The sequence below is a fragment of the Heliangelus exortis genome, chromosome 7 (genome assembly GCF_036169615.1).
Source record: "Heliangelus exortis chromosome 7, bHelExo1.hap1, whole genome shotgun sequence".
In the NCBI taxonomy this organism is placed as follows: Eukaryota; Metazoa; Chordata; class Aves; order Apodiformes; family Trochilidae; genus Heliangelus; species Heliangelus exortis.
Genome location: NC_092428.1, coordinates 33,038,960 through 33,055,690, shown reverse-complemented (window position 1 = coordinate 33,055,690; position 16,731 = coordinate 33,038,960). Strand labels below are relative to the sequence as shown.

Genomic DNA, 16,731 nt, shown 5'->3' with positions numbered 1-16,731 from the left:
TCTTAAGAGTTTTAAAGAGTTATTTAACAAATTACCAGGAGAAAAACCTGATGACTAAGCTCTGCATCAATATGTGCCATTATACATCTTGAAAACAGCTTTATTTTAGAATCATTGAATGCTCTGGCTTGAGTTTTGCATTTGGGGAAGAACAACACGATGTCCCAGTATAGGTTGGGGGCTGAGCTGCTGGAGAGCAGTGTAGGTGAAAGAGACCTGGGGGTCCTGGTAGACAAGAAGATGCCCATGAGCCAGCAATGTGCCCAGGTGGCCAAGAAGGCCAATGGCATCCTGGGGTGCATTAGAAAGGGGGTGGTTAGTAGGTCAAGAGAGGTTCTCCTCCCCCTCTATTCTGCATTGGTGAGGCCACACCTGGAGTATTGTGTCCAGTTCTGGGCCCCTCAGTTCAAGAAGGACAGGGAAGTGCTTGAAAGAGTCCAGCACAGAGCTACTGAGATGATTAAGGGAGTGGAACATCTCCCTTATGAGGAAAGGCTGAGGGAGCTGGGTCTCTTTAGTTTGGAGAAAAGGAGACTGAGGGGTGACCTCATCAATGTTTTCAAATATGTAAGGGGTGAGTGTCAGGGAGATGGAGTTAGGCTTTTCTCAGTGGTGACCAGTGATAGGACAAGGGGTAATGGGTGTAAATTGGAGCATAGGAGGTTCAAGTTGAATATCAGAAAAAATTTTTTTACTGTAAGGGTGACAGAGCCCTGGAACAGGCTGCCCAGGGGGGTTGTGGAGTCTCCTTCACTGGAGACATTCAAAACCCACCTGGACACGTTCCTAGGGGATGTACTCTAGGGGGCCCTGCTCTGGCAGGGGGGGTTGGACTAGATGAGCTTTCCAGGTCCCTTCCAACCCCTAGGATTCTAGGATTCTAGGATTCTATGAAAGGACTTGGAAGACCATCTACTTCCAATCCCCAACATCCAGAAATAAGATGAGGGTTTGAGCACATCCTTCTCTTCACTGAGCCCAAGCCAGTTTCCCCCTGGGACAATCTGGGAATTGTCACCCAAGGATGGAGCAGCTCCTTCCCAGCCACCCAGGTGTTTACAGAAACACACTCCTCCTCACCCACTTTGGTACTTATTCAGTGATAATCAGTTTATTACTCTCCTGTTCCATCATTCTACTCTTGCCTATGCCTGACATCTCTAAGACACAACCACCAGCAGTGACCCAGCCACCCAACAGCCCCAGGGATGCTCTGTTCAACCTCAGCAGCAGGAAAACACCAATGCACATCACTACAAACAGCAATAAAACCATGTCCAGGAGAAAGAAGCAGAGAAATAAGAGGCTTCTTCCCCCACCTCCTTGTTCTTGTCTTCTCTCCCTCCCTATCCAAAGCTGAGAACCCCTTCAGCTGCTCTGCACCACTCCAGCCCTGGTGCTGGGAACCACCTGGGTTAAAATAAATACATTTTAAAAAAACCACCAGAAAAAACCAAAATAAAACACGCACACACACACACAAAAAAAAAAAAAAAAAAAAAAAAAAAAAAAAAAAAAAAAAAAAAAAAAAAAGAGCCCTCCAGAAGACACCATTTCCCTGCTCTGATTTACAGCCCCCACATAACACCATTACACATCCTCAGTGAGCAGCAGCTCAGGGCCATGAATAAGTAACCAAGGACAGGGAGAAAACTATGAACAAATTTTTTGCTGGAAGAGCTGGAAGAAGACATTCCCATAACCACAGCAGCCTGCATTCCAAACGCCAGATCAAAACACTGGTAGTTCATTTATTTCTCCCTTTGTCTGTCTGCTCCCTTTAGTTTGTCATTTTTCCTGCCCACCCACCCCCCAAAAAAAAAAACCACCAAAAAAACCCAACCCAACATCTTCCCAGAATGGGTCCCTGTGGGCAAAAGGGGAGACAAACAAACCCAAGCCACCCACTGCCATGAGCAAAAGGGCTCCAGGTTCCTGCAGTCATCTCCTCCTCCTGCTCAAATAAATTACAAGCCATTTGCACAGACTTGGGAATAGTTTTTGGGGTTTTTTTTCCTCCATGTAACACAAACAGAAGCATTAACCCAGGTTTCCCAGAGAAGCTGTGGCTGCCCCATCCCTGGCAGTGTCTCAGCCCAGGTTGGATGGGGCTGGGAGCAACCTGGGCTGTGGGAGGTGTCCCTGGGCATGGCAGGGGTTGGGACTGGATGATTTTTAAGGTCCCTTTCAACCCCAAGCAGTTTGGGACTCTATAAACCCCTTTCCTACCCCAGAGACAAGGACTGCCAGGTCAGGTCTGTTGCACTGGGCACTCCTGGGAGCAGAATCCACACTCTTAGGTCCCTGACAAGTTATTTCCTTCAATCCCTCCTTCCACAGCCCACAAAATTCAACTCTTGTCTCACAAACATGACAGATTGCATTAAACATCATTTAAAGAATTCATTTTTCCTCCAACTAGAGCCCCTAAAAAACCCCTTCCTAATGACAGGACACCAGTCAGGGGATGGCAATTCTATTCCCCTGGGGATTCTAGCAGCTTGACAGAAAAGTAACTTGCAGATCAGTCCATAAAATCCCCCATTCCTGAAGCATTCCATTTGATCACAACAGGATTCTCCCAATCCCACAGCTCAACAGCAGCAAAGAGTTCAGTATCACCTTATTCTTCATCCCAGCAGACCCTGTTAGAGCCCCTTTCCATGATCAGGTAACCATTTTGTCACCTAATATTGCAGCCAGATGAAGTTACTTGAAGCTCCAGGGATGTGGCAGAAAACCAAGAGATGATCTTTTGGCTCATGCATATTCCTTTGTTACATTCCCAGGAAGATCCACTTCAGGAGGAGAACACCCAAGAGGACCTGATGGTCAGGATCTCCCAACTCTTCTCATCCTTCAACCAAAAATTCAAGGCCCTGAGGAAGCTGAGACCTCAGAACTACAACCAGACCAGCAGCTTCTCAGTAGCCAAACCACAGCTGAGGGGAAACCAAAGAAAAGAACCACTCCTCATCCCAGAGCTTTTGGGAATCAAATGGAAACCCAAATGCTGGAAGTCATAAAAAAACCCCCAAAAAACTCCTCACAACATCACAACACTCTTACAGCATCTCTTACTAATTCTTTTAATGGTCATTTCCTATCTGGCAACTATCCTTGCCCCTCTAATAGCCATGAACCACAGAAATACAATTTTGGTCCCAGAGATGATCAATGAGTTGCCACCAAAATTACTTTTTTCCTGGTCAGGGAGAGAATTTGCAACAGGACTGAGGAAACGCAGGTTTGGGAGAAGAGGAGCTGCAGAAAGATGCTTCTCCTTTAAACACAGGAGGGATGGAGGGAGAGCAATCCCTCCTTCAGTGCACAGCTGTGTTTGCTGCAGGAAAAGTGACTCAGTCCAAAGTTTCAGGAGGCTCCTGCAGCATCAGCCCCAGCGGATCAGCACCAAGAGGCACTCCCAGAATGACACAGCACAAGCTCCACAGAGTGCCACAACACTGCCCCAGGTCCCCATTCATGCTGCTGCCTTCATGGCAAGCAATAAAATGCTTGGTTCCTTCAGGACCCTTCACAATATCAGGGAACTTTTTATTTGAAGGGGGCAGAAACGAGGAGCGAGGTCGTAGTGATGGACTGGGGTCTGCCCAAGCTCCTGGCTGCTCCTCATGGGCACCAGCAACTGAAGTTAATATGCAATGAATTTGTTCCATTTGTTATGCAGAAACGTTGTGAAAGGAAAATGAAAACCAGCAGAATATTTCTTTTTCTTTTTTTAATGCTAGCAGTAAACAAGTTATTGAAACCACAAAGGGAAAGAAGGTATCTCCCCCCCCTCCCCCCCCCCCCCAAAGAGATGAACTGATGTGTAACATGGGCCAGACAGCCCACCCAGGCACAGTAACCATGGCTCAGCATTCCCAGCAAGAAAGCTGTTCCTTCTCTTGTAAAAAAATCACCCCAGAAAACCCCCCAGATCAGCTAAATTAAACCCAGACAGCATGGAGCTGGGCTGCTGCCTTCAAGTGCAGCCCCAGTGCTTCCCTCAGACTGGAGGGAGGGCTCCCTGCCCACCTCCAGGCACCCAGCCAACATCAAACAACATTTTAAAATCAAAGTTTTAACAGATGTCTGTGGAATAATGCCTGCTAATATTATTCAAGGGTGGGAGGAGAAATAGGCTGGATTTGGATCTCTGGACCACGATGCCACGATATAATTTTAGTCCCCTCCAGGAACCAACACTAAAAAAGGTCCCTCCTTTATTCAGATGCAAGTGGAAGATCTGAAATATTTTTTTTTTTACCTTCCTTGGCTTATGGCCAGAGACACTCAAGACAGCCCCAAACTGAACACCCACCACCTAACCCTGTGCTTCCTCCTGCAATGCTATTTATTCACACAATTTTTTTTTTACTTTCTGCTTTACCTCCAGGCAGGACACTGGCACTACATCAGCTGCTTTGATGGTGTCAAGAATTAATTCTTGCTGAACTTTTCAGATACAGCACTGCACCACCAGCAGATAAGCTGCTCTGGCATTAAAAAAAATAAATCCCATCTGGAGGGAAAAAAATAAACTAATGTGGGGAAGCAGAGACATTTCCAAAATAAGGAAAGCTAGCTGCCCACTTGGAATTTTCTTCTATTGCTCAGGATATCAGGTCAGAAGTATTAAAGGCTTTTTCAAAATAAAATGCAGCAGTAGAGTCCCAGAGGCTCAATAACAATTCCCTTTCCCCTTGTCCTGACTTTCTTTGCTTGGAAGCAAAGCACAGAAAGGATTCCAGCCTTCCAGAAACTTTCTAAACAGGGAATGCCTCACTTGCCCATTTTTCCTCGAGAAAGAGATGACAGCATCAACACCTTGGAGACCTGCTTGCCTGTTCTGGGGAAAAAAATGACAGAAAATGAACAAACAATCCAGACACAAGATGGGTTATGGGGCTTCAAACATCATCCTTGCCCAATTATTTCCACTTCCATCAAAAATAAGCTGCAAAACCCCAAAGCATAAAACCTGCAACACTGCTGTCCCAACAATCCCCAAACTGGTAATTTCACTGCAATAATTCCCAATTGCCACCTCTGACTGTTCTACTACAGCTTGAACTTCAGCACCTCATTCACCACACCAAGGTATGAGGCTGTTTTAAGGACAGAGGATTTCACAAATTTACATTACCAAACAGCATGTGTTGGAATTAAACAAGAGTTTCAGCACTTAAAGACTCTGATCAAAGAGTGATGCAACTGTTTATATGTTTCCAGGGCAACCTAAAAATCTGGAAACTAAATAAAGACTTGAAAAGCTAGAAAACACTTCTTGGGTTTAAGAGGCTGCCATGGGACTGCTTCAACGTGGAGCTAGAAATTACACAAATGCCTCTGCAGCTTGAGTTTCGTTTCCTGTTGGCCCTGAAAACTGAGCAGAATCTGTTTAAAAACTTTTTTCAGATTCATCAGCTTCTGAAAATCCCTGAGCAGCAAATTCTGAGCTCCCTCCCAGCCAGTGCTGCACATGGGCTGTGCCATTTCTAACTTGGGCTTTTAGGCACTGAAACCACCCCAAGAAGTTCTCTTTTCCTTCTGCATTTCTACTCCATATATACAATTCACCAACACGTATGTAACCAACACAGTAATCAAAATAAATTGATTTTTTGAAAGACCAATGCTACAAGGGATGTTTAGGGAAAGCACTGTGCCCTTCTGACCTGCTGAATTTATTTTTATTTTTAACTGAACTGCATTGTGAGAAAGAAAAATCACCTAAAATACAACCATAACCCCCAGATATTGAAGAGTTGATGCCACCTGCCTTTGGCTCAGGGAAGACCTTCCTCAACTTCCCCATCAGGATGAACCAAAGGGGTGCTGACCATGGCCCCATTTTTCCCCCTTGATCTTTGTGGCTTCTGTCCCTGAGAAGAAGTGGAGTTTGTGTGCAGGGATGGAGGTTGTGAATAGCTGCAGTGTTTGGGGCTGGGTCACAAGAGAGCTCTGGAGGCCCTGGTGATGCCCAACACAATGGGTGTTTGTGGGGCCTCACACCAGGGATGGGCAGCAGCCTGGCAGGCATCACCAGATGTGCCCCTATCACCTCCTGGCGGGGGGAAACACTTAATTTTCTTGAAAATTCCAGCTTTTTCATTTCATTCTCACATCTTGCAAAGGGTTTCAATAAGTACCATCAAAGCCACGGAGCCTCCTGAGGGCTTGGAGGAGATGATGGGTAGAAGAAACCTTCCCATTTCAAGAGTTGGAAACCTCCTGTTTTATTCCCAGTTTGAAATAAATTCAGGTACAGAAAAAAAAATAAACTGCAGAGCATAACACACCTCCACCTCCAAATTCATTTCTAGCTGGAAAAATGGACAAAGATTGCTTTTCCCCCCCACACCAATGGCCCCTTGACAGCTGGGTCTGCTGCTTGACTGCTTTCCATCCTGCAGGATTGTTCCTTCCTTTCCCACGCTCCGGAGCTGGTTCCGATTACAGCTCCAGCCCTGGCAGCCTCCCAGCCCCACGCAGCCTCTGGAATGAGGGGCACTGGGGACAGCAGCTCAGGGATGGGCTGTCCCCAAATCAACACTGCATCCTTTCTAAGGGGCTGGAGAGTTTTGGTGGATCCCAGCAGATCCCAGCCAGGCTGGATGGGACACTCCAGCTATCCATCCACGCTCCAAGGAGACCAAGAGGAGCTTTGCCTCCAAAAAACAGTCACTGGAGGGTCCTGGCTTGCTGCAAGAGCTCAGGTAAACAAATGTAAGGTCTCAAAACCACAAAATCATCACCTTTTTCTGCTCTACTGCTGGTAAAGCAAGCACTGCACACACCTTTCATCCTGTTTTGCAAGCCTCATAATTTCTCTTCTAAAAAAAAACAACAAAAAAAAAACCCCACATCCCTCTCCCAAAGGGAATTGCCTATCATCTTTTTTTTTTTTTTTTTGTCCTTTCAGCACTTTATAACCAGACACCTTCAAGTCCAATTTCAGCAAATATACACAGAGAAAAACTGCCCTTTAGGAATATCTTCAGCACCAAAGCATCCTGCATGGAATCACCAAGTCCAAACACCAGCACTGGTGCTGATGGCAGGAGAGAGCTGGCAGCCATCCCCAGCTCTGGGCTCTCCCCACACTCCTGTGTTTCACTTCTCTTTTACACAACCACCAAAGAGGAGCAGGAGGCACCTCCTATTCCCATAGAGCCTGACAGCTATGAAAATATCTGCTGCAGTCCAGGAGCAGTCAGGCAGCACAATGCCTCCAAGAAATCAGCATCTTATCAGGGAACAGGACAGTGTGAGCTGTTACCAACTTTGCCAGGGGTATTTCACTGCTTTGCTCTCCTAAAACACAGAAGATGCCACAGAGACTCAATCACTGCAGGATCTTTTACTTGCCTTTTTTTTTTTTTTATCAGACATTGCTGCTAAAACAGTTATGAAAGAGCCTGGTAGGTAGGCTCAGGGAAGACAGTACAAAAACCCAAAAAATAAACAACAAACCCCACCAAACTAAATGATGTTGTGCACAATTAACCTCCTGTAATTGAATGTAGATAAATACAACATTATTGGAGGAAAAAGCAACATGCTGGTAGGACAGCAGCAGACTGGGAGAACTGAGCCCAAAGCTGTTAACTGCATACAGAGCCAGACAAGGCAAAAAACATTATTTTCTAGAAGGCATTAAGCTCTCATTTTAATGAATAAACTGCTGGCCAAGGGCCTTCAGAAATGTGAGACACTGTTTACCGAGAAGGTTTTGAGGGTTCAGTGATTTTTCAAGGAAATTATTCAAGTTCCTTCCTCTGAAGATCCTGGTAAACGAGGCCAATTTTCCAGGGTAAACAGTTGGAAGCAGTGGAGCAATTCTCAGGCTCCCTCAGTACAAATTACAACTCAATCAAGTTAGGTGTACATGTAACTTCTAAATAACTTCCTCCATTTGCCACAGATATTAAAAAAAAAAGAAAAAAAGAAGAATTTGAGTGCTAAGAGCTCTTCTGCACGACCCATTCAGGTCGAGGGTGGAATAGGAAAATCCCAGATGATGAGCTTACCCATTATCTCACCAGCACATCTTCCTCAGTTTGTTTCTAGGAGTTGAAACCAATTAATGCAGAGAGATCATTAGTTAAATATAGTTCCCTTTTTTCCACATTTTCCTTTCCTCCCTGCCTTCCCAGAAATATTTAAGTCACTAAAACTTCCTCCCCCCCCCTTCTCTTCCTCTCCCCTCCCAGCTCCAGGAACCAGAGGTGCTGGAGGTGGGAGGTTAACCTGTGACAAACAGATTAGAATTAAGTGATGTTATCTCTGGCCTTGAAATGTGCCCTCAAGTGAGTTTTTAATTTGGCTTTTCAAGACTGATCAGCACGTGTGTAATTTAAAAGCAATCTGAAGCAGCAAGCCAGGTAGTTTGGCTTTAATATTAATGAGCTTTTGACAACTGCAAACAAAATAAGATGAACCCGTTTTAAACTCATCCCTGCATTTCACAGGAAACACATCCATCACCTTAACTTGGTTGTACTAAAGCTCTTCTTCAGCAACATGAAAGCAGAAAGACAGGCAGCAGATTAATTAATATGGGGGGGTAATTGAATGCTTTAAGCCACACTATGCAATATCATTGACTACATCCACGAAACCCTATTTTAAATTTAAAAAAAAAACCCTCAGAAAAGTACCTGAACCATCTAAGCCCACAGAACATGGGATGCAAACATTATTCATTGCTTGTTTAAAATCAATAGCTTGTTCCTCCTGGAAAAGCACAGCCCTGCAGCTCCAGGAATACACAGCACACTACAGCAGAAACTAAAGCTGGGAATGCCAAGAAAAATAATGATCAAAGGACAAACAGCAAAGACAAAAAGATTAAAGGGCAAAAGACAATACAAAGGGAATTGAACATAAAGAAACAACAAGCAAGGTGAAGGAAGGGTAAACAGATGTATTTGTATTGGGCAGGATTGGTTTTGTTTGCTTTTGTTTGCGGGGTTAGTTTGGAATTCATTAAAAAAGAAGTCAACATGTTCAGCAATAAAGTCTGTTGAGGAAAAAAAATAATTTAAAGCCCCTTTTTAAAAGGTTCAGTCTCCTCACAGCATTGGAAAAATTTCGAGGGAAGGACTCCAGGAGCAAGAGCAGATCCAGCACTGCTCAGGCAAGTGAGACAAGAAAGTATCCTAATAAATTATGGTAAATTCTCTGCAGATTTTACACAGATAAGCTTACAAGTTGCCACATGATACCAAAAATAAATTAAAAGACTGAAAGCTTGGTTGGAAAGTGAATCATCCCCCTAAGAAACAAATTAAAATGCATCCCACGTACTAGAGAAAACTGCTCTGAAGCTACAGAATTACAGCTCTTGGTAAGGAAATATTTACATATCCTTTATCAAATATACTAAAAACAAGAGGGTCTTTAACCACAGATTGTCATCCTAGGCTTCATGTCATGATTACATGGGCTTTCTGTCTTTCTCCAAAGAGTTATTTTTTTGTTGCTGATAAAATTTTAAATTAAAAAGAAAACAAACAAGGGAGGTAACAAATTCTGGGGACAAATACCAGGATAAAAGCACAGGATGAACCCCTTGGAGTGCAATCCCATCCCTGGAATAGACAGGCAGGGCACCAGCAGGCCACAGGCACCAGGACCTTTAGATTACAACCTGTACAATTCCCATGGCACCTCCAGAGGGAAGGGATGCTCCAAAGCATCGTGGTGCCACGACCCATCCCAGTCTGGTTGTGACCTGCAGCAGCAATGCACTGCAGCTTTCTTCACAAGTTATTTCAGATAAAAGAGATTTTACTGAAGAGGAAGAAAACTCAAGAGCCAGGGCCACTGAAGCAACCCCCAACCATCAGGGAACAAGAAACCCCTTGGTCTCAGGAATAAGATCTTTTGTCAAGCAAGTGGAGCTGTGTATGGCAATCTCAGTTATCTTATAAATGCCTCCAAAGCAATAAAACCTAGAAGCAGAACACCCCCTCAGAGTTCATCTAACTCCCCTGCTGTGGCAGAAAAGCTTATCCTTCAGGTTATCTATTTTGTCCTGATCTTTTCAAGCCAGATGAGCAACACCACCATCACTTGCTTCCCGTATCAACATGTGCTATTCACTGATGTGCTTTTTCTTAATAATTCATATTGACCCAAAGCCTTCTCCAGACTGCTCTGGGCCTGCTGATTCCTGATGTTGCTGCATCCCTGGTGGGGTGGGTATCCACCTTTCCCCAGCTGCTGGGGCATCCTGGCTCTCCTGCAAGGAACTGCTGCCCCTCCTCAACAGCAAGCATCCAAAAAGGGCCACTTCCACCACTCAGGTTTTTTTATTTGATGGTATCTCATCTCACCTTTAAAGGATTTGCAGTTTTCATTTTTAATTCTACCTGCTCAGGTCTCTCACTCTTAGCAATATCTATTGCTTACATTCCCAAAAGAAAATGACTGGCAGCCTAAGTTTTTAGAACTGAGCACTTTTTCCCCTTCACAGCAGGCATAAAAGGCACAGAAAAACCCACAGCTGAGTTGTGTCACATTGTCTGGGGACAACAAGGTGTCACTGCAAGCAAAGCACTACCCCACCAAAGTCCTTTCTGGTATTCTCTCTTCCCAGAGGCAGGAAACACCTCTGAGCACAGACACCTCCCTTCTGCATGGCCAAGCACCTGGTTTCTGCAAGCAGCTTTTTACTTTGCCACTTCAGCAGTGACTCAGGAGGCAGGAAAAAAAAAAAAAAAAAAAGGTATTTTTAGGGCATGGCTGTTTGAAAGTTTGCTCAGCAGACACAGTACCAGACAGGATGAGGACTCCCATCCATGCACCAGGACTGTCAGCAAGGCCACCCATCCTCTAGCATCCTCTCCCTCCTCAGCAGCACCAGGAGGACAGAAAAAAGCAGCCTTTAATGCTACAGTGGTTCAGGGAGCTGTTTCACTGGGGATAAGCAGCTGGCTGGCTTGGTTAGGAAGGAAAACCTGAGCACACTGCAATCAAAATAGAGTCCTCCAGCATCACCCTCTCCTATCAGCAAGGAAATCTCCCATCTATTCTTCCATTTCCCAAAGGCATCCTCTGCAGGCAAAACAAAAGGATTTTGACAGGCAAAAGGATCTCTCTGATGGAATTATTACACCAGCTGACTTAAAAGGCACAACACTCTGCACATGCCTTAAAACCACGTCCTGTGTTGTGAATAACTCCAGAATAAACCCTGCACAAATACTTCAATGAATTGCTGCTGAGTTACTCATAATCTCTCTCTTATCACTATCTCATTTCAGCTCTGGCTTACACAAGTTTTGTGGTCTGTTGTACACATGCTTTTAAAAGATATTCACATTTCAGCAAGGTCTAGAGTAAATACAGGCACTTTTTAAATATTTATTAGCCCTTATAGTATATGGGATTATGCAATATGTATTATTCTCATCCAGGACAAAGACTACACCTGGATGAAGCCTTGTGCAGAAGGGCACAGGCAATGAGAATAAATAAAGATAACAGTTAAAAAGGATGCAAAAAAGCCTGTGCAAGGCAGCCTGGTGGATACCACCACTTCTCATTCAGCTTGAATTCCTCTGCATCACATCCCAAAGCAGTTAACAGGACAAATGAGTCATTTCCCAAGACAGCTCCAAACCCATTGAAACAAACAGCACATCCAGGGTACCCTTAAAGGATGCTCAGGTAATTCACAACTCTTTAATTATGTATCAATTCAATTGACAATACTTTTGATGATGGGGCACCCAATTGTATTGTAGGTTGCAGAGGGATTCCTCTGTATCTCATTGCCATTGTAGCAAGAAATCAATAATGAAATGTCTGTCAAGAAACAAAGACCTGCTCATCCCAAGCCCCAGCATCCCCAGATCTGGCTCCTCACTGATGCTTCCCAAGCCACAGCACCCCAGGGAGAGCTGGACACGGGGCCAGTAACCAAGCTTAAATTTGCCCACATTATTCACTGAGAACATCAGGTTTTGCTGCTCTTACACCACTATTTATACATGAATTAAAGAAGTATTTCCTGGAAATGCAGTGTAGGGCTTCCATTCTGGGGCTGGGTAAACCACAGGGGTCTCTCTGAACTCAAACAGGATGATTTTGGGGACCAGGACTCCTATTTCAAACCATCAGCAATTTCTTTGGATTTGGATGTACCACTCATGCTAATCCTGACAAAACTCCTGAGAGCCCTTCACACCTTTCCTTAAACTCAGACACAGAGCTGAACACTCAGCAATCTCATCCCCTGATTGCTACGTTTTGGATGAAAACTGAACTGCCAGCATCACCCCAAAACAAGAGGCTGGACCTCAGTTCTCTGGGAAGGAAGGAGATCCCAGATTGTCCCCCCACTGCTCCACACAGAGCTCAGCCAGCACCAATGCAATAGCACCTTAAAAAAAAAAAATAAATAAAAAAAAAAAATTAAAAATCTGTTTTATTGCCAACTGCTTTTGCTGAAAATTTTTCAGGGTCCTTGCAGACACAGAGTCATTCATTGCCATGTTCCTACACCCAGGCAAGGTATTTTTTCATCCACTAAAGCATCTTCACCCTGCTGCAGGTTTCCAAGTGCTCTGACAACACCTTCTGCCACAGGATCTCCACCTGGTGTTAAGCCCAGCCATAAATCCACCCCGAGGAGTGTTTTGGAAACAGAGCCTGAAATACAGTATCACATTTACCAAATGACTACAACATCCCCAGGAGACACAAACACAGTCCTCAGCCTCTCTACAGAACTGAACAATTTCTCCTGCAGAACCTCCCACTCCCTCCAGTGAGCTCATTCACATCAGCAAGGCAAACATCCAGTCTTCCTTTTTATCTTTCTGGTTTGCATCCCACACAGCATCCAACACTCCCCTCAGCTTTATTTTATTTAATTTTTTTTTTTTTCCCTTCACTACAGTACAGCTGCCCTGCTGCAATACCCTGGTGAGCAAACCAAGGGGACATCACATGCAACATCAAGAAATATCCAAGCACTTCAGTGGAGGTGACCTCTCAGGAAGCACCCAGGATGACTGTGACAAAGCAGCACTGCACTGCAGGCTCCATCACCTTTTTTGCACTTTGCAGTTTGTAAACCCTGTGTGTGTGTCTCCCCACTATTTTTCTTCACATAACCTCTTAAACGAAATACAAAAAGGTCATTAAGTACACTGGTCAAAGTACCTCTATAATATGCTGTAAAACTAATTCAGTCAATAACACAGATCTGCAGCTTTTGTCCAGAACCAAAAAAAAAAAAACCAAAACAAACCCAAACCAACCAAACAAAAAAACCAACAAACAAAGAGCAAAACCAAATTCTGGAACAACTTAAAGAAGAATCCAAAAGCACAGGACAGGCACAGTCCAAGGCAGGTGTCCTGCCATCAACCAACTTATTTAATGAGAACAGATTTTATTAATGAAGCTCACCCAGTCCTGTGAGAAAGGCACCAAGGAAATACAAACTTCAGTATCCCCAAAAGCTGCTGTCCCCTTCCATCTGGGGACACACAAGAGCCCATGTGCTGGGCAATGCAATGACCATGGCCCAGGGACCACAGCTCTGCCCATCCCTTGCTTCAGTTTGATGAGAAGGGACATGAAGAGGAAGGGCTGGCACAGACCTCCAACCTGCAGACCACCACCTTCCAGTTCCCAATAATTTCAGCCCACGTGGGGCATTTCTGAGAACACCCAGGCCATGTAATCCAGGAGCTGAGAAGGCAATGGAGGGGGTGGAGGAAAAAAAATAAGACCAAGAAGAACAGGGATCCAAGACAGCTGTTGTGGTGGAGGTCAGTCCTTACCTCAGATAAATGGAAAACCTTGATTGAGCCAGACAAGAGATAAACAGGAACAGATGAAGCAGAAAAGAGAAGGGAAAGCAAGGTACAAAAGCTAACTAGGACCAAAATGTGCTACAATGATCCACTTTGCACCTGCATTTCAAGGGCTGAGGATAAATTACTGTAGTCCAAACAGCATCAAACTGATTTGAGGTATTTAAAAGACCTCTGGTTTTACTAAAGGCCTTTCAGGCATAGGAAGCTTTTAAACGAAGAATTCTGGTTTTATCTTTCACTTGGAGGAACATATTAAATGTAATTAAGGAATATGGAGCACATCAGTCAAAGCAAAGCCAGCAAGAAGAGCTGGTGGAACACAGCTCCTGTGTAACTCTTCATTTGTGAGCAAAAGCAGGCAGCAAATTAAAGGAGCCAAACACCCACACCCACACTACTTAGCTTCTCACATTATTTTCTTGCCCTTCTTCTCCCACATTTCTAAAAACCCCTGATTTTGTCACTTGAAAAAACAAATGTTTTCACCCTAACCCCTTCCACAGCCACCGCTCCTCTCCCAGACCTCAGAACATCTTGTCCCACCTCCATCCTTCCCCTTTTTGGGCCACAAATGCCAACACCCCCCAGCACAAAGCAAATGCAAGCATCTCCACAAGCCCCAGGCTGCTCTTGACAGTAATTAGAGGCTTTTACCTTCATTAGTGACTCAAAACCCAACTTCCACCTCCAGCCAGGTCCCACCTGGACCACCTGCACCTTCTCACATCAAGAACAGCTTCATTTCTTACCCAACAAAGCTTAACCAGGAACTTCAAATGCCTCCTGGATGAGGACAGCACATCACAGCCACACACACACACAAAAAGCCTCTTTAAAATGGCATCGAGTTTCCAGCTGAATGTCATTAATTTTCACCAAAAGTTAATTTTTTACAAGCCCCAAAGCACAACCAGCACAGAAGCTGAGACTCCCATGCATAGAATAAATATTTTTCAAACCTCAGCCTCTTTATTTCTACTTTCCAAGTTTTTTTCTCAGAGAGCTTACGACATCTTAGGGGGGGAAAAAAGCTCAATAAACCACGTTATTTCTTTTAACTCAGCAGTCTCTGTCCCACACAGATGAGACACAGGCAGTGGGTTAGGAGCTACACAGCTGAACACACAGCAAATCACCTCACTGTGGAAATAAGCCAGAGGGAGAGAAACCTCCCAGAAAAAAAGATTAAAAAATTTACGAGTCACCCTTTCCCAATAAGAAAACACTTCAATCCCACAGCAGACATCCATTAACCCTTCCCACAACCCACGAGATTAAAGTGCAACAAAATGTGATGACAGGAAACATTAAAATTCGCTTTTGCATTCTTTGTGAGGTTTATCATTATTTTTCCTAGTACGTTAAAACCATAAGCAGAAGGCAAAAAAAAAACCCTTTGGTTTCGGAAGTAATAAACTTGATTATTTGTTTTTTTATGAAAGCTTCATTTGATTTCTCCCTCCCAGCCTGCCTAAGGAAAATACAAAGTTGTTCACCAGCAGCAGGATTTATTCCTACACCTCCACACAAGCTCCAGGAGCCTCGTCATGCCTGGAAGCTCTGCCCCCAGAGAGGAACCGGGGGCAGCAGAACCGGCACCGGTTCTTTTGGTGACCCCCTTCTTCGGGGCACCATTTGGGGCCAGAACCGAGGCTCCTGCCCAAGCACCGCAGCGTGAAGCCGGCAGTGCCCCGGGAAACTGACCGAGGCACAAATGGACTGGGTTTAAACAACATTACCATGAATATTAACAACATTAACTCTGCCCAAGAGGGAGCGGGAGGGTTTGTGCGCAGCTCTGTCCCCCCCCGAGTCCACCCGAACTGTCCCGCTCGCCCCAGGGTCCGAACCCTGCGGAACCGCGCAGAGATCAGCGGCTTCGGGAAGCTCAAGTTCGCACACCAGACCCATCCCGGGGCCGAACCTGACAGCCCGGACACCCTATTCCCAGCCTGGAGGTGACTCCAAAGGCCTTCCCGGGCATGGGACGGGGAATGCGGGGCCATTCCCGGGGTTCTGGTGCATCCCGCATCGCCCCAAAACCCAGCCGGGTGTCACCGCACCGGGATGCCCGCAGCCCCCTCGCCCTTCCCCGGGAAGGTGCCCGCGGGTTGGGCGGCAGCGGGAACTCCCGGGGATGGAGCATCCCGTGGAGAAAGGAAAGGGACATCCCGTGGAGAAGGAAAGGGACACGCGTGTCCTCGGGAACAGCCCCTGCGGAACCGGCAGCCCGGGCCGCCTCCCGGAGCCATGCGGGAAGGAGCCCAGCAAACACCGGGCGGCTTCGGCGAGGCGCAGCCCGGAGGAACCAGAAGGGGACGGAGCTCCCCAACACCCCCGCGGCAGCACCTGCCGCCTCCCCCAGCCCAATGCCGCCTCCCCCAGCCCCGCGTCCCCTCCCTCAGCCCAGTGTCCCCTTACCTCGCCTCGGCGGCTCCCTCGGCGGCAGCTCCGGGGCCCCTCGGCGCCCCCGCACAGCGGCGGAGGGCGCGGCCGCGGGACGCTGAGGCGGTCTCCGGGCCGAGGCGGCGGCAGCCGGGCAGGAAATCTCCCCTCCCCGCCTCCTCCTCCTCCTTCTCCTTGGCCTCCGCCTCCTCCCTCGGCGCCGCGTACGGAGCCGCCTGGCGGACACCGAGCGCAACGACAGCCGGGACCGGGGGGCGGGACGGGACGGGACGGGACAGGGGATAAGGGATCCCCCCCTGCTCGCCGAGCCCCGGGGTGTGGTTAAACACCCGGTGCCGGGGGTTCTGCTGCTGGAACGGGGTGGGGCTGCGCGATATCCCCTGCAGTGTGAGCAGCGGGGGCAGGGAGGGGATTGTCCCCTCTGCTCTGCTCTGGGGAGACCCCCCGGGGGTAAAGCGGGGTCCAGGTCTGGGGTCCCCAT

At 46.4% G+C, this 16,731-nt stretch overlaps 1 protein-coding gene across 1 annotated transcript in view; it reads right to left on the bottom strand.

Moving 5' to 3' along the window:
• PTPRE (protein tyrosine phosphatase receptor type E) overlaps positions 1 to 16,410 on the bottom strand; it is a 74,673-nt gene extending 58,263 nt beyond the window's left edge. Inside the window, exon 1 of the mRNA XM_071749679.1 lies at positions 16,266 to 16,410. The gene's annotated coding sequence lies outside the window, so the exon portion shown is untranslated. The remainder of the gene's footprint in view (positions 1 to 16,265) is intronic.
• Between the last annotated feature and the right edge of the window lie 321 nt (positions 16,411 to 16,731).